The sequence below is a fragment of the Momordica charantia genome (assembly GCF_013281855.1).
Source record: "Momordica charantia cultivar OHB3-1 chromosome 3 unlocalized genomic scaffold, Mcharantia_2.0 BLBB01000003.1, whole genome shotgun sequence".
Taxonomy (NCBI): domain Eukaryota; kingdom Viridiplantae; phylum Streptophyta; class Magnoliopsida; order Cucurbitales; family Cucurbitaceae; genus Momordica; species Momordica charantia.
The window spans coordinates 7,847,118-7,870,391 of NW_028275161.1; positions in this window are offsets into that span (position 1 = coordinate 7,847,118).

Consider the following 23,274-nt stretch of genomic DNA (forward strand, 5'->3'; position numbering starts at 1 on the left):
TTTGAGCATATTTAAAATGTAATCAAATGCAAGTTTACCTTCACATGTTTCCAAATTGAAGTACTGCGACAATCTTAAATAGAGTGTTGAGCTTGCCACATTTTCAATGATCTAAATAACTTGAAACATTAGAATGACATAATTATAAAAATTATAACTATTATAACTATAAGAGTTCAAGGCACCTACATGTTTATGATTCTCTTATAATTTTCTTCAATCTTACTTCTTAGAAAGTCCAATACATAAACACAATTCTCTTGAAGATGTATAACAAACAACTTCTAGTGAAAACTATTAATAACCAATATGATAATATTACATTCATGGATGGATAAAAGAAACTATAAATAAGTAAAATCAAGTTAAATTGCTAGCTTACCCGCCGTTACGTGGGATGAGTACTATTTATTCCAAGTTACTCATGTCTAACCTATTGGCTAGATCTAGAACAAGTTTCTCGAGACATCATTTGTGGTACAATGTTGTCCGGATCAACCACCAAGAACTTATTATGTGTCTCCTTCTCACATTCATTCCAAAGATACCTAAACATATAATTGTAAAACATTAAACTTCATAGTTAGTGAAGTTAAGATATGAAATAGATTTAATGTACTTACACGATGTACGTGAGCACACACATATATCATATTTCAATCATCTCGCAGAATTGCATGATGTCATCACGTGCTAAACTAATGATCTTCTCTCTTCCAAATATGTAATCATCGATACTGAATTCAATTACATCCTTATTGTTCATTGAACGCACGACATATTGATTTAGGAGTTTAATAGTCATGTGGACATCAATATGTTCAGATGATTGTGTTCTTGGCTTGGATGTTCGAGGAGAAGGAACCATTGACAAACAAAATTACAAACAACATTTAACAAACGAAAAGTTAAAACTTCACTCAAGTTAGAACAAGACATACCTTTTTCTCCTCATTTAAAATTACTAGTCGACGAGGCCATGCCACGAAGCTACCAATGGCACTATGAATTGTTGGACTTTGAACGTCATCATCAAATACTGTGCCAACTGCAACAATGTTCCCAATTGATCCAATATCCGGATGACACGGTTTTCCCTTAGAAAATTTAAAAGCAAAATGCTAAATGTTATGCACAAAAAGGCTAAGTGTCGTGTCCAAACACAGTAAGTGTCAAAACTAAAACAAATTAGTTACCATTGTTGGTTGTTCATCCGGGATAAAAACTTTAGTAGGTGCATTGACAACTTCCTTCCCTTTCTCCCTTTTCTTTGAGACATTACTGACTTTAGTTGTGGATTTTTTTGGTTGTAAGCTCTGAGTCTTCAATTCGGATTGGTCTTGAGGTTGCAATCCCAAATTTTACTTCCTTTCGGCAACATTAAAATATAGGAATGGTGAAACAAACTCACCAAATCCCCTCGCACGACCTCTATGTTTGGGGGTGCCTAATGCTTCAGTTAAAACATCTTCGCCCTTGTGTATTGTAGTCAACTCATCCTATCACAAATATTTATCATCATATTATCATCTAAACATCCCACTTTCTAAATCTCATTGAAATAAAAAACATAGAAACTTACAATTCCAGCGGCACATTCTTTAGTGGCAACATCAAAGTATTTTTTGTCATCCACGACTTATCCAGTACTAAATTTATGAAAGTTTAATCTACAAAAAAAAAACACAATGGTTAAGCTTGTGTACTTTGTCGGATTCTTAAGAAGCAAAATAAAAATGCTTAAGAAACAAAGGATTGAAAAGGTGGGGTGTTTAAAGTGGTACCTAGTAAACATGGAAGGTTATGAAAGAAATAGAGTGTATCAAATTAATTAAATTAGTGAAAAGTTAGGTGAGCATTATGCTTTAACAAAATTCATAAGTTCTCCAACTCTCTCATAGTTACACTCACAATAGTTTTGGGGTTTCTAGCTTACAGTTATTTCCCCGAAAAAAAAACATTTCTCTCTTCTTTTTCTTCCATTGGACTTGCTGCATGTTCTTTCGGTTATTATACATTTCACACCCAGAGCCACACTTCAAAAATATGTTGGAGGTTGGCAATTCATTCTTTCAATGATGGGAGTAGAGAAAAGTTTTAATCAAATGAGAATAGAGAATACATTTCACACACATTCTTCTTTTTCTTTTTTGTTTAACAACGGCAGCCGACGGAGGAGTTTTTGGTTTTTGGTGGGCTTACCCGAAAGCGTCACGTTACGAGAACCCAAATTTTACTAGTGCACAACCTATCCTTAATACCCTTCTTTCAAAATCCCTCTATAACTCTCTTTCTCCCATTTTTGGAGACGAGGGCAGGGACGGGCAAAATTAAAATCTTGAGAAAAATCCTAAAATTTCTCTTTCCCCCGCCTTATACATCTACCAGCTTCCTCCTTTCTCTTTTTCTTATTGGTGGGTTCACAGCAAAACTAAACCTAACACACAGAAGGAGAGAGATAGTAAAAGAACCATCTTTTCTTATACAACTTTCCCACTTTAGCCAAATCTAAAAGTTTTTTCTCTCCATTACCAACAAACAAACAAGATTAATGGAATGTGTGTAAACAAGCTTAATGGAATGTGTGTGAAATGGGTCTTCTCCTCCCTCCAACAAACATGATTATCTCATTCCCTTCCCTTCCCTTCCCTTCCCTTCCCTTCCCTTCCCTTATCATCTAAACTCAATCTAATTTTTTTTTCGTGAAACAGGGCACAACAGAGAAAGAGAAAAAAACTAGAAGTTAGATAAAATAACCCAAACTCAACCTAAAAGAAAATGAGAAGTTACCAAACTAGAAGGAGACGAAAATGAGCAAATACTAGGGAAGAGAAGAGAAGGAAGAACAGAACCTTCGATGTTGTTGCCACTGCCTAATATATTCGCTTGTCGTCGCCGTCTACCGCCGAATCATAGCTCACCGCTGTCGGCAAATCGCTCCTCACCGCTGGACCGTCGCTTGCGCTGCCGTACGTGGTTCTTCGTTGGCCTTCCCACAGCAATAGAGTTGGGTTCACAACGATGGTAGAGAGAGTTTCGCGTACGGCAAAGGGGGGTGGGAGGCAAAAAATATAGAGTCTAAAATTTTGCGTGAAATTTTAAAGTTAAGGTTAAAATGACACATTATCCATGTCGGGCCTGGCCCGCCATTAAAACTTAACTTACAATGGCGGGCTAGGCCCGACATGGATACTTTAAAAAATAATAATAAAAAAATTGGCGAATTTTTTACGTTGTCCGACATGGTTTCCTCCATGTTTTTTTTGTCCGACATCATTTCCTCCGTGTTTTTTTTTGTCCGACATTAAAACTAAGATTTGTTGTAGTGAATTATTTATCATAAAAATAAATCATATTCTATAGCATTTCTCTCGTATAATCTATAGTCGTAATGTACATCTTATGCACATTATTTTTAACCTATAGTTTTAATATGAATCTTATTCATATTAATTTTATTTGAATCTCATTCAAATAATATCTCTCATAATATATAGTTTTAATTAAGAATTAACTATATATTATGATGTATCAATATACATATAATCCCTTGAGCAATTTGAACATTTCAAAATTTTCTAAAAACTTGATCCTCGTTTTACCCATTGTGAGCTAGCAAGGGGACCTAATGGACCTACACATCAAAAGCTCCAACGATACGAGATTAATCGATCAAACTCATTGATCGAGTTAATCAACATTCGTTAACTACGGGTCACTCCACTAAACACCTACAGTTGCACTCTTCTCACTGCATAATGTTTTCGTGTCCATAGATATACGGCCATCAATGGCAAGTCAATCCTTCACGAGTGCTCGTAACTCAAGTTGGGTCTAACTAACGTTTTACCCCTGAGTTACATCTTGCTCATTCAATACCACTGCTCCTTTAATAAACAACCCGGTTATGGTCCGACCAATAACCGGAAGTCCCTCTCAGGCCAATGAGAGGGTGGGGCCCCTTGTTCAAGTCCCGAAGTAAGTATTTAAGAGAACACTCATCTACTCCCCTAAGGTCGGGCAGGAGTGAATTCCATCTTGTGAAGTTATGTTCCCAACTCCCCACTCGGTCTCGTCCACAAAATGGTAGGAATGTTGAGTCGGCGACTCGGGCCACTCTCACCGATACAGATCAAAGGACGAGCCCTCGAGGGCAGGAGTCCATAACTTACTCAGGATTGAGAATGAGTTGTCTGGTCATCCTAATAAATATCAATCTTATAGTCGACGGTGTTACATCTAAAGATTGGTTATTTCGTGGTTTGGTCTTATACAAAGTCATTGTATTGGATACCCCCACTCGCATGTCTCCACACAAACGACCTGGATCGAGTCGTCTGTAACATTTACAAAGTGGACCGTATCCATAGTGTTGCCAGGATAAGGTACCCAGCCTTATCGATATACTAGACCCTTTAGGTTATTCCCGGAACATTATCCACTTGTATATTAGGGGTATATCAAATCTAGTATATTAGGGGTATATCAAATATATACCGAGTATATCACCCAATAGATATATTGTCCTGGTTACATGATAATAACCTTGGATGTTTAGTTTATTTGATTTCTGACAATGCAATGCTATGAATTCAACAACAAATTGATTGAATAAAACTTTATTGAATATACATTTGTTTTTACATAAATACAAACTATGAGTTTAGGGCAACACACCCAACAGCGGAGTCATCGTTCCCCACTAAACATGTTTCCAAAACAAATAAATCATATTTACCTTCGTTGGCTTTCTTCTTTTCGACCAAGTATTTTGGGCAGTTGCACTTCCAATGCCCGTCCATATTGCAGTAGAAACACTTTCCTTTCTCTGCAACCTTGGTCTTGCCTTTCTTGTCGGTGGCAGTAGTGGGGTCAGGTCTAGACCCCTTACCAGTGGCCTTCTTCTTCTTGAAAGTCTTACTTCCAGAAGAGGATGACACAGACTTGGCTCCAGAGGTCGAACCTCGGTGAAACTTTTTCGAGGTGACAACGTTTGCCTCCTCTTCCTGTCCCTTACTTTTCATAAGAGACTGGTAAGTCTGTAGCTCATTTAAGAGCGTGGTAAGAGTGTACTCCAGCTTATTCATAACTGCATTGCTGTGGAATGGCAGGAAACTCTTCGGAAGAGATTCCAGAATGAAGCTGACCTGACTCTGCTCGTCTCTGACAGCGCAATTCGACTCTGCCATGTTGAAGTGGACCATCAGGTTGAGAACGTGTTCTCGCACTGAAGAGCCCTCCTTCATGCGTGAGTTGTAAATGAACTTAAGGGCTTCATGTCGAGCCTGTGAGGACGGTTGTCCAAACATGCTCTACAGCGAGTCCATGATCTCCTTAGCGGTGACCGTGTCCTCGTGCTTCTTAGCAAGCACATCAGATATGCTCGCGAAGATGTAGACCTTGGCCTTGTCATTGGCCTTGATCCATCTGTCATAGACATTGCGCACCGCCACAGTGGCGTTAGGCGTAGAAGCTTGAGGACAATCCTCTTGCAGGACGAACCTAAGATTATCTATCACGAGAATAGTGTTTAGATTCGATTTCCATTGTTTGTAATTCTCTCCGTTAAGTTTTTGCGCGGCTAGATGTGCAATAATAGAAGTAGACATGCTGAAAGTAAAAATAAACCTATATTAGTTTCATGCATTAGCCTTTAGACCCAATCAAAATTTAGCAAAAGTAATTAAGCATCCTAACAAAATTGTTTTGCAACGACGCTTCAGTGATTTAGAGCAAGAGCCACCGTAGGGCAGACAGTTACTCCTTCACTAAATTGAGACATTCTCAACTAAATTTTATACTATAATAACTCTTATTCTTATAATCTTTAGTCATCATTCATTTGGTAAGGAAATTGCTAACTAGCTTAACAACTCCTCATAAGTGTGACCCACCATTTTCAAACCTCATAGGTCCGCCTCGATAATCCCGCCGTAGGAAAGGAAAAATATGGAGTAAAACTTAAGAGACCCTTATCCATTTTTGGAGTTTGCCTTGGTTTTGATATCATACAATGAACCCTCCGTAGGGATGGTCTCTTTAGGACAACACGCAGGTCATGTATGAAACCTCACGGTGCAAACCAATGGCGGAGACCGCAAGATGTATTGTCACACATCCTTCTCCCACTTACTATGAATACTATCTCCATTCACCTCGATATTGAACCATGTAAACACCTTCCATAGGGAGGCCGCGCCCAGGGCGACACGAGGCCGAGCACGGAACTCACAGTGTGAATATAAGGAGAACGTGAGAGAGAGAGAAAAACATGTTATATATATCTTGTATATCAAATATATACGCATTATATTACATATTCTCTTTTGCTCCCACTTAGTATTCTAAGACTATGGTATATTACTTAGATAAATTCCGGTTAAGTGAAATTAACTAAGTGAATTTTTAGTCGGCCCAATATAACTATTTATATTGGAAGTTGTACAATATTGTTTTAGTTTATCAAACGTTTTAATAAACTAATGGCATTATTGTATGCATAAAATATTGACTAATTCAACTCTCAGGTAGAGGTGTTCCCTTACGGTCAGCTTAAATACCTCAACCTGGACAGAACCTTCCTTAGACAGGATTCCCTTATAGGTAATATTTTATATTTAATTTTTTATCATTTCATTTTAAACCTAGTTAGAAAAAATAAAAGACTACCCCCTAATCATATTAGAAGATATAAGCTAAGGTCTTATTAATTTTAAACCGCTATAAAATTAATTAACTTAGACCCTATGTTTGCATGCAATTCTTTATTATAGATTTTAATTTCTATCTACCAAATTTTATAACTCTTGTAAAATTTAAGAAATTAAACTTATATACATGCATTGCAAGCATACATTAATATAACAATTATATTAACTAAAGTAATGTCATGCTCAATGCAACTTTATTTTCATCTAATTATGAATATAAACATGCTACCATACATTAGAACTATTATATACATATGATGCATGATTATGCTTAACCTATGGTGGAATTTTAAAACTATATGACATACTTTATGCAACATATAATTCATAAAATAATTAAATTCATAATGCAATAAAATAAATAGCTAAGTAGACCGGTTTTTGGCATCATATTTTAAAATTAAATTAACGTAAACAAAAATTACATTAATTAAAAAAACGCGCCTGCGGAGCCTCTAACGGGTTGAAAAAAGCACCAGGGATAGTGCCACAAATTCTAGCAGCCGCAGCCCCACGGCGCTCCAACACAGCGCCGCGGCGCTTTCTGGAAAAATGCTACAGTGCCGTGGCACCATGGTGCTGCTATCACAGACCTGCTGCTCTACTCTCTATTCTAGCAGTGAAAATGCTCCAAAAAGCTTCGAAATTCGACTCTCCTTCGCAGCAACACTTTTCCACAAAGGACCCAGACTATACAGACTCGATTTACAACAAAATGCCCAAAACAACGAGTCCTTACATTGATCGAATCAACATAAATTATAAATCTGAATGCTAAAAACCGAAACTGTCTACTAGCAAACCAACATACATATTATGCATTAAATTAACCCAGCAAAACCAGTACCGTTTCGTCCAAAAATAAATTGAATCACGATTTGGCTCTGATACCAATTGAAAGGATCGAATCCCAAGCGGAAGCGTTTTAGCGCTTGTGATTCAATTTGGTTTTAGAAGAGGAACAATACCGGTTCTTATAAAAAATAGAACAGTTCTATTTAAAATTGAGGTTAAGCCTCACGGGGAATAAGAAAACCACTTACTTTTGAAGACCGTTGGCAGATTCTCTTCCTCGAGCACGAGCGTCGTGATAGCATGAAAAAAAACTCTCAAATGCGTGATTGAACACCAACACCAAGTTACCTCGCTATGTCTCAAGGACTTAAGAAAAAGATTGTGGTATCTCATATCTTGGAGAAATCAGAACGAAAAGAAAGGAATTGAGAATCAGTTTTTGTGAGAGAGAGCGTCTTCTTCCTTTTTTATCAACAACCACAAAACACAGGGAAATTCCTTGTGTTTTATAAAGAAAGGAGGGAAGAGGGAGAGGGGAAGAAACTTTCCACTCTCCACCCCACCACTTTCCAAATAATTTTTTTCGGGAGTGGTGATTTTGTTAATTATGGATTATATCCATAATTAACAAACATATATATATATATATTCATTTATTTAATTTAATAAATAAATAAATCATATTTAATTACATTTCCCTCCTAACCTATAGCATTTAATATGAATATAATTCACATGAAACCTTAACCTATAATATTAATATGAATCCTATTCATATTATTCTCTCATAATATATAGTTTTATAATGTACCATCATACATTATCTTAAATTGTGTCATACACAATTAACTAAAATTCCCTAAAATTAAATTTGAACAATTCAAATTACTTTCCAAGATTTTATGTTCCTAATTACTCTTTACGAGCTAGCAAGGGGACCTAATGGACCTGTCGATCAGGAGCTCTAATGTTAAGAGATTAATTGGTTAAACTCATTAACCACCTTAATCAACATACGTTAACTATGGGTTACTCAACTAAAAACCTGCAGCTGAACCCGCAGCGCGCTAACTTTACAAGGACGCGTCCCGCGCTGACACGTCTGCACCGTTTGACTGGCCATGAGCGCTTTCGCCCTACGCACAACCCACCAGCCGCCTACCATGCCACGACCACGCGTCCCTACCGCCAATGCCTCCACACCAAGCGATCCTACCATGCTAAACTCACAAGAGACCAGCGCCCCTGCCAGCATGCGCGCCCGCCGGATGCCTGCCCATTACTCAACGCCTGCGCGCCCCTCTTGTCGCCAACGCTTGTTCCCCCGTACGTCGAATGCCTACCCATCGCCCAGTGCCTGCGCGCCCGCAGTGGCACGCCCAGCCTACCCATCAGCGCCCCTACTACCTCTAGCGCCAACACCCGCACGCACCGCATACCTGCTGGCGCCCCGCCACCCAGCGCCTAGCGCCCATGCCACCCGCCAGCGCGCCTACCCCAGCACCAAGTGCCCATGCCGCACACCCAGCGCCCATGCCCGCGTGCCTCTGTACCAGCCCTTCCCCCGCGCGCACCAACAGCCATGCCTTGCCTCCCACTCCTTCCATTTAAGGAATATATTTCTTTATGATTTTGAATTATCTGGGAGATTTGATGTAGGATTTTATCTTTGATTTATTTGTTTTATTTATCATTTTTAAAATTAAACTTTAGGCAAGTTCTTTATTTTTTTAGGAATTTATCATTTTTTTAAATTTGTTATTTTCCTTTAAAGGCCATGGGCCTTAGCCTATAAATAGGTCTGTACCCCCCTCATTGTAAACGATCTTATAATTCTCGAATTGAATCAAATTGAGTGAGTGTTTCTCTCATTGCCTTGTGCAAACCCCCCCCCCCCCCAAATTTCGAATCCCTTTGTGTGGTTGAACTTAGGCCTTCGTATTTGAACCTCGGAGCATGCTTGTTTGGTTGGTCATCAAACTCGTGGAGTGTTTCTGGCCTCGAGCATAGTGAATAATCTTTCTACTCAAGGTAACGACTGCAAAGGTAATCCCTCCAACCTTGGTCTTTCGGGTTGAACCATCTATACGTTTGGATTCAAGTGGTTTATGGCTCGAGTAGCTCAATAAGCTTGGGTTGTCGCGTATCATTTTTTGTTTTAGAAAGAAGATGATTTATAATCATTTTTATTTTCAAAACAAATAATCGTTCATGGTTTGTTGGCTTGAGACTAAAGTTAGAATGTTTAGCTTGTAGAGCCTTTCTTGAGACATATATGATTCATTTACTTAGAACCTTTGGATTGTTTGTCATTCATCTTTTTAACATGTTGATTGTTATAGAATTGTTGTTGTTTTTTTTTGCTTGAGGACAAGCAAATGGCTAAGTTTGGGAGTGTGTTAGGGTTGACTTTTTACTGCAGAAACATGTGTTGGTAGGCCTGTTTGACCACGTTTTTTACCCCTTCCCATTATTATTTGCCAAAAAGGACCACATATTCTTAAAGTAGAACATACATAGAACATTTCTGCATAAAAGTCAAACTATGGTACTTTAGGAAAAATATGAAATAAATGCGATCAAAGTTGGAAGAAAATAACAGAAATATGTTTTTGTAGAATTGCGCCCATCGCATTTTTGGAGAAGAAAATGTCAAAACGCACGTTTTGATTAATGAAGGGCAAAGAGGACATTTCCCACATGTTCAAAACCGTGAGTTCAAGTCCAAGCGAGGTGGTTAGGTGAATCTCAACCCATTTCCACCTAAAATGGAGGGGAGTGTCAACCAACCTATGGTGCTATAAAAGGAAGTCATCCCTTGAGCAGAAATGCATCCCTTCCAAACTTTATTTGATCTTTTTTTCATTGCTCTCTAGTTGTAGAACATGTTTTTAAGGGTTTATGTTTATGTTCTAGTTGTTCATTTCTTTGTTTTTCACGCTTTTACCTTTTATATTGCTTTTAATTCAAATTCTTACTTTCGTTCTTTGTTCATTCTGTTCTTTTAAAGATCTTTAGTGAGTTTCAACTCCCCTCATGCTCGAGAGAGAAGAGGGTCAAGCTAGAACTCATTGTACGACTTATTAATTTATTTAAATTAAATGAAAAATACTTCCTTTATGTTTTCATGCATCTACTTTCCTTTAATTATGTTCTAAATTAGTTATCAACCTCTTGGTGGAATGCCTTAGTCAAAATGATTTAGTTTTCAACACGCTCGAGATTTTGGCCAGATTGCACCTGGCACTTTTTAGGTTGGTTTCTAAAAAACTTCTCTTTACGTCTTTTTTCCATTTGGCCAGTGGGAGCTTGATTTATACACCAAAGCCCAACCTTGGGAAAGGTGAGTTAGGTAAAATAATAAGAAACCAATATGGGATGTGACTTAGGCATAAGCGCATAAAACATGGTCCTAGACATTGGCCCTCTGACCCATAATGCAAGTGAGTTGGTAGATATTCTCTAGGATTGTAATCACACATAGGCATATGATTGCATCAAGACTAAGGTAAGAGGCAAAGAGGTTGAGTTTTATTAAATTGCTTCTTAGTTAAAACCCCAAACAACAAGATTTCACCATTATTTTCTTCATAAACCACAATTGCATATTTGAACCGTTCACTTCTTAAAAACTGTTTCGAAAAGCAACAAGTTCCTGAGGATTCAACCTTGGATTACTTCCGAGTATTACTTGTGACTGTGTGCACTTGCACTAGTCTCTAATCTTTTTAAAGGTAGTGAAGTCCCAACAGAAAGCATAGGTAAAGAGTGAGCTGAAAAGTTCAATGAGTGGCAAGTTGATACGACAGTATTCTCATAAAATTTCTTACATAAAGAACTGAAATTCCAGCTCTGAAAAACATTATAAAACTCAACTTCATAAAACTGAAGTAGCAAACATTATCTTTTAGATTTCATAAAACTTGAGCAACTAAAAACTCAGTAAACTTTCTCAAGATCAAACGTTTACCAACAATTTCTTTCTAGGCAAATTAGAAAGACAACTCTCCCAAGCCCAAGATTCAGAATTCGAATTTGGCCCTAATTGCCCCGGCATTCCCCTGCTCCTTTCCGACCTAGTTACGCCAACTTCTCAACCTCCTTAAAAACACATTCTAAAAACATATAAAACATTCTTTTTTCAAACGTAAAACAGATAGAGAAAATTGAAAACCACACATGTACCCATATTTTATTCTGGTCTACTGGCATAGAGTAATCTTAATACACACAGTAGAATAATTATCTCAACGCGCGGAGTCAAATGGTCTCAAAGACCTTCTATTTCTGGGTATACTATAGAAACACGTTCACATAGCATACATGTAATCACCTGGATACAATAACACGGTAGTCTGAAAACTTATTTCTGCATCAAATTCTCAATCTCATAAATAGTTCTAAAATTCTTATTTTCTTCTTTCTAAGAACTTTTATAAGTTTCTCAAATCATTTCTAAAATCTTTCTTTCTAAATACATTTCATAAAACTCTAAAATCATGGAGGAAATCTCTTTCTAAATAACATTTCATAACTTTCTCGAACATTTATTTGAAATCATAAAACATTTATAGATTCTAGGAAACAGTTCTAAATTATCAGACAAACGCATTTTGTTTCATTAATTCTTAGAATAAATGCTAAATCATACATAATATATATAATTTCTCAGAAATTCTATATAAATACATATTATAAAACATTTAATAAAATAACCACTCAAAGATCCTTTAAACTGTATCGTCCTCTACCCCACTTCCTGACCTGAAATATTGATTCAACACTAAATTAATTCATGCTTTAATCCAATACAAACTCGACATATCCTTATTTTCAACATAAATTACATTATCTTCCAAATTAATCCACATATCCAATTTTATATCTCATTCTCTTTCTTCATTAATAACCCACAACATTCAATTCACAATTCATTCTCTCTCTTCATTAAAACCACTTCTCTCCTCTCATAATACATACAACTGGGATCGACCATTTACCAAACAATTTCTTTTTCTCTCAATTCTTTCACGCAACCTCTCCTCTCTTTTACCCAATTTCTTTTCATTTTTCATAATTAATTTTAAACCAATAATTCCTTACTCTCTCTTCCCTTCAACCCCTATCATCTTCTTCCTTCATCTCACCTTCTGTGTTTTTTTTTCTCCCTTCTTTTCTCAGCCAAAACAATCAACAGATTTTATTTTCCTTTTTTTTTCTCTTTCTTCTTCTTCTTCCTCCTTATTTCACTTCATCTTCCTGATTCCATTTTCTTTCTTCCTACCATTTCTTCTAGCCAACACACTCACCTTTTTAATTGCAAAAACAAACCACAAATTACCCATTTACAAATCTATTCCATCAAATAAAACGGGTCAAAAATATTCTTTTTCTTCCCTTAAGAATCCCTTGATTTTGGGGCGTAGTCAGTCGGGGTCTGTGGTCGGCGTGACTCATTCTAGGACTAGTAGGTGTTTTGGGACGGGTCGTGTCATCCTATCATAATTGAACCTGATTAGAACTTACCATTTGAACTAACATGTGACGTAAGTGATTTTGCAGTAGGTGCGATGTTGGGTCAGAGAAAAGGTAAAGTTCTTCATCCTATTTATTATGCTGGTAAGACCTTGAACAATAGTAAGTTAAACTACACTGTGACTAAGAAAGAACTTCTAGTTGTTGTTTTCGCATTCGATAAATTTCGGTCATATTTGATTAGGACTAGGGTGATAGTCTTTATTGATCATTGTGCATTAAAATACTTGTTTGATAAAAAAAAAAACAAGCCTAGGTTAATTAGATGGATATTATTGCTACAATAATTTGATTTAGAGATAATAGATAGAAAAGGAATAGAAAACCAAGAAGCATATCACTTGTCTAAGCTAGAGTCTTATTTGCAACATAATAATTACAAAATTAGATAATATTTGTTGATGAGCACCTGTTAGCTTTGTCTGAAGTCCCTTGGTATGCTGATTACGCAAACTATCTGGTGAGCAACATAATTCCTAATGATTTAAGTAAGCACCAGATTAAAAAGTTCTTCCATGATGTTAGGTTTTATAGATGGGATGAAGCCTTTTTTTAATTTAGGACCTGACAATATTCTTCATAGGTGTGTTGTTGAGCATGAACAGAAGAAGATTATAGAGGCCTGCCACAAATCACCATATGGTGAACATTTCGCTGGACGTAAAACTGCAGTGAAGATCCTCTGAAGTTGTTTCTTTTGGTCGTCCCTATTTCAAGATGCACACATTTTGATAAGCACCAAGGTTGCTCGGGTTTACAAAGCTAGAGGTCCTTCTAGGATCCTTGCAAACATTCACAAAAACGACTAACTTACCGAATGATTCCAACCAAGAGTAAAGGTAGAAGATGAATCACTCTTAGATCGGACTTAGAATCTACGATGGTCACTCCTAGATCCTAAGACGACTCACTCCAGAATTAGCTTGATCGAGACTAATCTAATGAATCGGTTTAACATCAAACCTAAAGCAAGATTTGAAAGAAGCAACACCAAAAGTGTCAAGGAACAAAAGTTCTTGAATTCCAATATGTTTTATCTTAAGTTATCCTCATAACAAGAGCATTACAAACCTTTAAATAGGCCAAATGGTCGTTCAACATAAGAACACCAAAAGTTTTTTCAAAATACTACTTAATGCAAATTGTAGAAAATAAGACATGCAAATTAAAATTTAATTGCACATCATTCGAGACACTTAAATGTGGATAAGAAAACGTAGTCACGCTTCAAATGGTCTTATCTATGTGCTGTAGGAGGCGCTTCACATTTGGATGACATTTGACAAGCTTTGACTTCGCAAACTCCTAAGGGGTGCAATCTGCCAAGGCACCTGTTCACAATTATGCACACATTTTTTGTCCTCCGTGCCATCTCTCAAAATAGACAACGTTTCCCATGCCATCTTTGCTTCATCCTCTTCTTGACTCATTGAAGTAACATTATGAACAGATTTGGGCTCAAAACTCTTTGTTGATTATTGTGCATTAACAAGCTTTTGAAGGTACAGTGTGGAAGCCTCTTGAATCTTCTTGTCTTGCTTCTTGTAATTGCTCCTTTGGTACGTGTAATTGGTCACAAATGGATTCGTATCACATTTTCGCTAAAAGCTGTTACCGGTGTCAAATATCAGGTAACTTGACACGGAAACATGAGATGCCCCTAAACCTAATATTAGAAGTTGAGGTGTTCGATGTTTGGGGAATCGACTTCATGGGTCCATTCACGCCATCATTCGGTAAGAATTACATTCTTTTAGCTGTTGACTACATTTCGAAATGGGTTGAGGCTTTAGCCACTCCAACTAACGATGTCAAGGTAGTTTCTCTATTCTTGCAAAAGTATATTTTTACTAGATATGGTACACCTAGATGCTTGATTAGTGATGAGGGCACACAATTTTTAAATAGAGCAGTGAGTAATTTGTTAAAAAAGTATAACATCCATCATAAGATTGCTACGGCCTATCACCCTCGAACTAATGGATTAGCAGAGATATCAAATAGGGCTATAAAATCAATTTTAGATAAGTCTGTAAATGTGAATAGGAAGGACTGGGCTATTAAACTTGATGATGCATTATAGCAATATAAAACTCTGTTAGGTATGTCCACATATAGCATTATTTTTTGTAAAACTTGTTATCTTCCACCTTAATTAGAACATAGAGCATTTTGGACTATGAAACTACATTTTTATCATTCTGTTGTAGGTGAAGCTCGAATGCTACAGTTAAATGATTTGGATGAGTTTCGTCAATTTTCTTATGATAATGCTAAGATGTATAAAGAACAAATTAAAAAATGGCACAACAAGAAAATAATGGATAAGAATTTGGAACATGGGGACTCAGTATTGTTATTCAATTAAGGTCCCCAACTTGTTTTAAATTTTATTTCTCATAAAAATAGAATCATATTCTATAGCATTTTCTCTCGTATAACCTATAGTTCTAATGTACATCTTATGCACATTACTTTTTAACCTATAGTTTTCATATGAATCTTATTCATATTAATTTTATTTGAATCTCATTCAAATAATTTCTCTCAATAATATATGGTTTTAATTTAGAATTAACTATATATTATAATGTATCAATATACATATAATCCCTTAATAAATTTGAACAGTTCAAATTCTTCCAAAAACTTGATCCTTGTTTTACCCGCTATGAGCTAGCAAAGGGACCTAACTACGGGTCATTCCACTAAAGACCAGCAGTTGCACTATTCTCACTGCAGAATGTTTTCGTGTCCACGGATATACGACCATAAATGACAAGTCAATCTTTCACGAGTGCCCGTAACTGAAGTTGGGTTAAATTACCGTTTTACCCCTAAGTTACATCTTACTCCTTAAATACCACTGCTCCTCTAATGAACAACCCGGTTATGGTCCAACCAATAACCGGAAGTCCCTCTTGGGCCAATGAGAGGGTGGGCCCCTTGTTCAAGTCCCGGAGTCAGCATTTAAGAGAACACTCATCTACTCCCCTAAAGTTGGGAACGAGTGAATTCCATCTTGTGAAGTTATGTTCCCAGCTCCCCACTCGGTCTCGTCCCCAAAATGGTAGGAATATTGAGTCGGCAACTTGGGCCACTCTCACCCATACAGATTAAAGGACGAGCCCTCACGGGCAAAAGTTCATAACTCACTCAGGATTGAGAATGAGTTGCCTGGTCATCCTAAGAAACAGCAATCTATTTGTTAACGGTGTTACATCTAAAGATTGACTATTTCGTGGTCCGGTCTTATACAAACTCATTGTATAGGATACCCCTACTCGCATGTCTCCACACGAACGACCTGGATCGAGTCGTCTGTAACCTTTACAGAGTCGGCCGTATCCATAGTGTTGTCAGGATAAAGTACTCAGCCTTATCCATATACTATAGACCCTTTAGGTTATTCACGGGACATTATCCACTTGTATATCTGGGGTATATCAAACATATACCTCGTATATTAGGGGTATATCAATTATATACCCAGTATATCAAATATATACCCAGTACATATACTGTCCCGGTTACACTAAAATAACCTCGGATGTTTAGTTTATTGGATTTTGGACAATGCAATGCTATGAAGTCAACAACAAATTTATTGAATATACATTTGTTTTTATACAAAATACAAACTACGGGTTTAGGGCAACACACCCAACAGAATAAAGCAAAGAAAAAGAAAACTTTGGCCCAAATTGTGCCTCGCGCAATTTCGAGACTGCGCACCCAATACGCTGTAGCACATTTGGCCGCCTAAAAAGAAGCTGAGGTTGGTCCATCAAAAAAAAGGCAAGAGGCCTAGGCCGTTTGGAGAGGCAGAAGAGCATCTTGACGAGGCAAATGAAGAAGACCCTGCTACCATCGAGCCACAACCATAAAAAGCCAAAAGCGTAAAGTTGGAAGTGAAAAACCTCAACTTCACAGCCCGTGGTATCTTGGTTGAGAAGGGTATTTATGAGGAACAAGAACTCGTGCCAGAATATGTCAAGCGACGGCTTGTGGCGAATGGTTGGGCAATGTTGGTTGCCCCTCCTACGCGTGTATCGGAAACCCTAGTAAAAGAATTTTATGCTGTCATCCACCCAAATCAAGGAGATACTATGAGAGTAAGAGGTAAAGTGGTAAGATTCTCTCGTTTGGTTATTAACACTCACTATGGGTTGTCGGATGTGTTTGATGCAGTAGGTAATGAAGTATGGGTGCATTTGACAAACAAGTAAAGGAGGCGCGTAAGCTCCTATGTGTTGGGTACTCTGTCCTAAAACTCGTAGTTTGTAAACAGTGAACATTAATGTGAGGTTATTCAGACAAATGTTGTTAAATGAAAGTGCATTTGTTTTTTTAATAAATCCAATAAACTACGAACCCTTGGCTATTATAATGAGTACTTGGACTTTATGTGGAGACATAAACTGTATCAAGTTCAAGTAAATAGCCTAAACAGTCTATAGTACATGGATCAAGTTGGGTACTTTTTACCGGAGACACTATTGAATACGGCCGGCTTTATGATTGTTACAAATGTTGTAAGGTGTCATAAACGAAGTGATCCTGATTCGCTCGTGTAGAAACATGTGAGCAGGAGTGTTCTACACAATGAGATTGTGTAAGACTGACCCTGAAATAATCACTGTTACGTATTAACACCGTTTACGGATAACACTAATTAATTTCGTTTATCGATTACCTAAATAACTTGATCTAAATCCTGAGCCATCTATGAACTTCTATTTATTCAGAATTCTCCCTTGATCTGCATAGATGAGAGTAAGCTCATCAGCGCTGCTCAATATACCTCCCATTTCAGGGATAAGACTGGGTAAATAGCTGGGGACATAGAATTAGCAAGACGGAATTCACTCCTACCCGATTTAAGGATAGTAGAGAGGTTGTTCCCTTAAGGGCTGATCCCAGGTCTTGAACAAGGGGCCACATCCTCTCACTGGCCCTAGAGGAATTGGATTTAGTGATTTGATCCTAAATCAATTGTTCATTAGAGGGATAGTGGTACTTAAGGAGAAAAGATGTAACTCAGGGGTAAAATGTTTTTTTTTTACCTAGCTGAGGTTACGAACGTCCTGTGAAGGATCAACTTACCGATGACGGTTATATCGAATGGACACAAATATATCAACAGTGAAGGGAGTGCATCTCCAGGCTATAGTGGACAGTCCTGTTAGTTAACGAATGTTGATTAAATAAGTGTAAAAAGCATTCCCATAAGTTAATCTTTTTCTCTTTACCTTTTTCATCTTTGTTCCAAGCATGCTTATTTTAGTTAAATTGCTTCATTAAGTGTATTTTGATCCTTAGCTTCCGCTGTGCATGTCTAAGAGTTCCATCATGTGGTATCAGAGCATGCTTTTTACACATACTTAGCTTGGTGGGGTTTAATTCATAAGATGAATTGTTGCATGTACTAAAACGGTTTCTGTTTTGGCATCCCTTCTTTTAGCTTGCTTTTGGTTATTTAATTATTGTAATTAAGCCCTCGTTTTGGGCCCTGTTGTGCTTGATCGAGTCTGTAATTTACTTGAGTCATTTAGAGTTAATCAGAGGTTGTAAATGAAGCCGGTTCAAGCTCAAAAGCATGCTGTCTTTTCCGTTACTGCTGCTGTTTTTTGAATTTCCAGCACTTAATTTCACCTTTTGGAGGCCGATTTGAGCACCTTGGAAGGCGGTTTGGGCGGTTCAAGGCTACTTCAAGCTTATTAATGTAATAGCTTAGTTTGTGTGTGCTTGGGATGCCAAAATCAACCATTTTTAGTAGTTGTTCAATTATTTATGCATGTTTGATGTATGTTTTCATTGAAGATTAAATCCTTTATGCATAAAGTATGTCATATAGATTTAAAACCCCACCATAGGATAAGCATGGTTGCATTTATGTTATAAGAGTTATAATGTATGTGAATGCATGGAATTAATTTCATAAATTAGATATAAATGTTATATTAGTTTATGACTTTAATTAGTGAATGCATGAAATTAATACCATAAATTAGATATAAATGTTATTAGTTTATGACTTTACTAAGTGGATGCTTGTTTTAGATTTTTGTCAATCACATAATTGTTATGTCTATATTTTATAAGTGTTATAAAATCACATAGACTTTTATAATCTATAACAAATATAAACTTGCATGCTCACCTAGGGTTAACCGGTGCAAAGCAATTCGTTCCGTTTAATAGTTAAAATAGGGCGATAACTTATAAAACAAAAGTTGTTTACTCACCCGGTGAGATCTTGTCTAAGGTTGGGGGTACTTAAGTTGACGGTTTACGAAACACCTCCTACCTGGAGATCAAACTGGCGTCTGAGTCAATAACCCTAGTTTCATGAGCATGCGTGAGAGATGTGAGATAATAAAATTGGTTTATCACCTAGACATCGTAGGTTAATCCCAGTATAAGAGTTATACTGGGAAAATCACCTAGACTTAGGTTGTATATAATTAGCCAGTATATAGCTTAATAATTACCCAATTTTTATAATAGAACACTTTAGTGAGAGATTAATAGTGTATGAGATACATTATTTATAGCTCTCACGTTCCTAAGAGTTCACACCGTGAGATTAATGCTCGGCTTCGAGTTGCTATTTGGGCAACCTCCCTTCGGAAAGTATTTGCATGGGTCAATAACAAGGTGAATAGGGGAAGTAGTTCATAGTAAGTGGGTGAAGGGTGTGTGTCAACACGTCCCACGGTCTCTTCTATTAGGTCACACCATGATATTCTTATGTTGCACCTTCTTGGTGTTTATAAGCGCCTATCCTTTAGGAGGGTTGTAACGTAGGATTCGGAACACTGTGAACTCCAGAAATGGATAGGGTTACTTAGATCCGTTTTCAGCAATTGTCTCTCCTTCGAGGGCTTGTTTGATTTCGATCTCTGTAATTCGAAAATGGTGGGTCTACACTTACAAGACTTGCTACGTGTTAGTAAGTTCTTGACCAAATTAACGATAAGTAAGTACTATAGAGATAAGAGTTACTCCAGAGTTAGTATTTAGTCAAGAATGTCTTGATTCAGTGAAGGAGTAATCGACTGCCCTTCGGTGGGGGCTACTCTGACTCACTGAAGTATCGTTGCAAAAGTAATAATGAATGGGTACATTATTTCTTGCTAAATAAAATTGGATGAAATAATTAAAGAGTTATACTATTCACTAATAGTTTTGTTCACTTTTCAGCAATGTCTACTTCAACTATACAACTGCTAGCTTCCAATAAACTTAACGGAGACAATTATAGAATATGGAAATCGAATTTAAACACAATACTAGTTATTGACGATCTAAGGTTCGTTTTAACGGAGGAGTGTCCTCCAGCCCATGCCCCTAATGCAAACAGAACAATTCGGGATGCCTATGATAGATGGGTTAAAGCTAAAGAAAAAGCTGGTGCCTACATTTTAGCCAGTATATCAGAAGTATTGTCTAAAAAGCACGAGAGATTAGCTACTGCAAGAGAGATCATGGACTCTCTACAAGCCTTGTTTGGACAACCATCAACAACTATCATGCATGATGCGATTAAGTATGTTTACAACTGCAGAATGAAGGAAGGATCTTCCATAAGGGAGCATGTTTTGAACATGATGGTTCACTTTAATGTTGCAGAAGTGAACGGCGCAGTCATGAACGAAATAAGTCAGGTTGGATTCATCATGCCATCTCTTCCGAAGAGTTATTTTCAATTCAAAACGGATGCTATGATGAATAAGATCGAATACAACCTGACAACCCTTCTGAATGAACTCCAACTTTACGAATCTTTGTTCAAAAACAAAGGTTTTGAGGCTGAGGCAAATGTTGCTACTACCTCAAAGAGGAAATTCCACAAGGGATCTTCCTCTGCGAGTAAATATGGACCTTCTTATCAAAAGAAAGGAATTCAGATAAAGAAGAAGGACAAAGGGAAGGGGAAGGCTCCGGCTGCAGTAAAAGGCAAGGAAAAAATTGCAAAAGGAAAATGTTTCCATTGCAATGAAAATGGGCAGTGGAAAAGAAATTGCCCCAAATACCTCGCCGAGAAAAGAGTTGAAAAGGAAAAGCAAGGTAAATTCGATTTACTAGTCAGTGAAACATGTATAGTGGAGAATGATGATTCTACCTAGATACTAGATTCAGAAGCCACTAATCATGTTTGTTCTTCTTTTCAGGAAACTAGTTCCTGGAGACAGCTTGGAGAAGATGAGGTCACTCTTCGGGTTGGATCAGGGGAGCTCATCTCAGCAAAAACAGTGGGAGGAATTAAGTTTATTTTTGGAAATAGATATCTGTTTTTGGAAAATATTCTTTATGTACCTTCCTGTAAAAGGAACTTGATATCTATTTCATGTTTGCTAGAAAATTTGTACATCGTAAATTTCAATCTTAATGAAGAGTTCATTTTGAAAAGAGGCGTACAAATATGTTCTGCATACCTAGAAAACAACTTATATAAGTTAAAACCAACCAAAGTTGAAGCTGTCTATAATACTGAAATGTTTAAAACGGTTGAAACTCAAATTAAAAGGCAACGTGTATCTCAAAGTACCTATCTTTGGCACTAAAGACTTGGACACATTAATCTCAATAGGATTGAGAGATTGGTTAAGAGCGGACTTCTAAGCAAGTTAGAAGATGATTCTTTGCCGCCATGTGAGTCATGTCTTGAGGGAAAAATGACAAAGAGATTGTAACGACCCAGAATTTCCCGCACACCTCTAGGTCACTTTAACTACTCAACTAATTAAATTTAACCCCGACTACACCCTGCCAACTTCCTATGCAAACAAACATATAAAATCAAGTTCCAATCCTCATCAATTTAGCGTTAAATCAATCTCATAGAATAACATTCAACAAGATTCGTGAACCGCTTCACGAGGAAAGTTTATTTCTCAATCTATATGAATCTAAATAAATGGAATAAAACTCGAATAGCCACCTATCCCGATGTGAAACTAACAACAAGGAAAATCTCTCAATTATTCAAATACGAATAAACCGTTTATTGGCCATAACATAAGGCCTTAACAAATCGCTTTAACTAAATAGGAGTAACTAAGCAGCCTATGGTCCTCCTTCGTCATGTCTCCTCCGTCCCATCACCATGGTCACCCACGAGTCCTTCACCTGAAACAATCATTGTAGAAAGGGGGGTGAGTATATGAAATATACTCCGTAAGTAGCCCTCACCAACACACACACACGTCATGCTCAACTATATCAAGAAACATTCGTAATCATGCTTTTCAATACATTGTGCATTTAAACATATACACATTTCGTAACATATTAGTGAGAACCACAACCAGGAAACATGTTAACAACCCAACTCCAACTTCTCTAATATTACCAGTACCTCTATGCTTATCTCAGTTATCATACCCTTCCACAGCTATCTCCTTCGAGTAGAGTCGGCCCCTGACCATTTATACCCAGGGCCCCGACCCTGCAGCATCGGCCCTCGACCATTTATACCCGAGGCCTCGATACTCCATTAGTGACGTATCAGCCCCCGACCATTTATACCCGAGGCCCTGACACCCACTCTTTCGTTCCTTCCAAAGTTCCAACTTTCACCAGAGTCTTACTATATATTTTCTTTTACCACTAACCCTGCATCTTTCGACTCACAAGTATAGTTCAGCATACTTTCACAAATTTATCAACTTTCTAATAACGAAATGACAACTCAATCATGCTCAATATCCAACGTCAGTATTTAACAAGTATTACCACGGATAATAGCTCACTAAACACGCCGAACAAAACATACATATCCAAGCAACAAACATTACCACAGCGATACTCACAATTTAGCAAAGCAGAAAACTCACCACTTTTCATCGACAAATACCCAACACCATTCCAAGTATATCGACTACCACAACGAAGATTATTTAGCACAATGACATCACAAAATTAGCATTAAATATCACAAAAATCAGCACGTTACAGACCATCGAGCATACATTAACACACGCACACGCCCCTTGTCTACTTACCCACAACCTCGCCCTTAAGTTTTGCGTCGACCTCACCCTAAGCACACCGAAACAGAAAATACAGCACGTTAATACGCTATTTATCCATCGAAATTAACTCTAAAAGGGTTCGAATGACGCATTACCACCAACACCGACTTCGTATCTATGTGAGTCACCTAGATCTAACTCGCCAAGATGTGGGTAGACTAAATCGAGCTTCGAACGGATGTGGGTCACCGCCA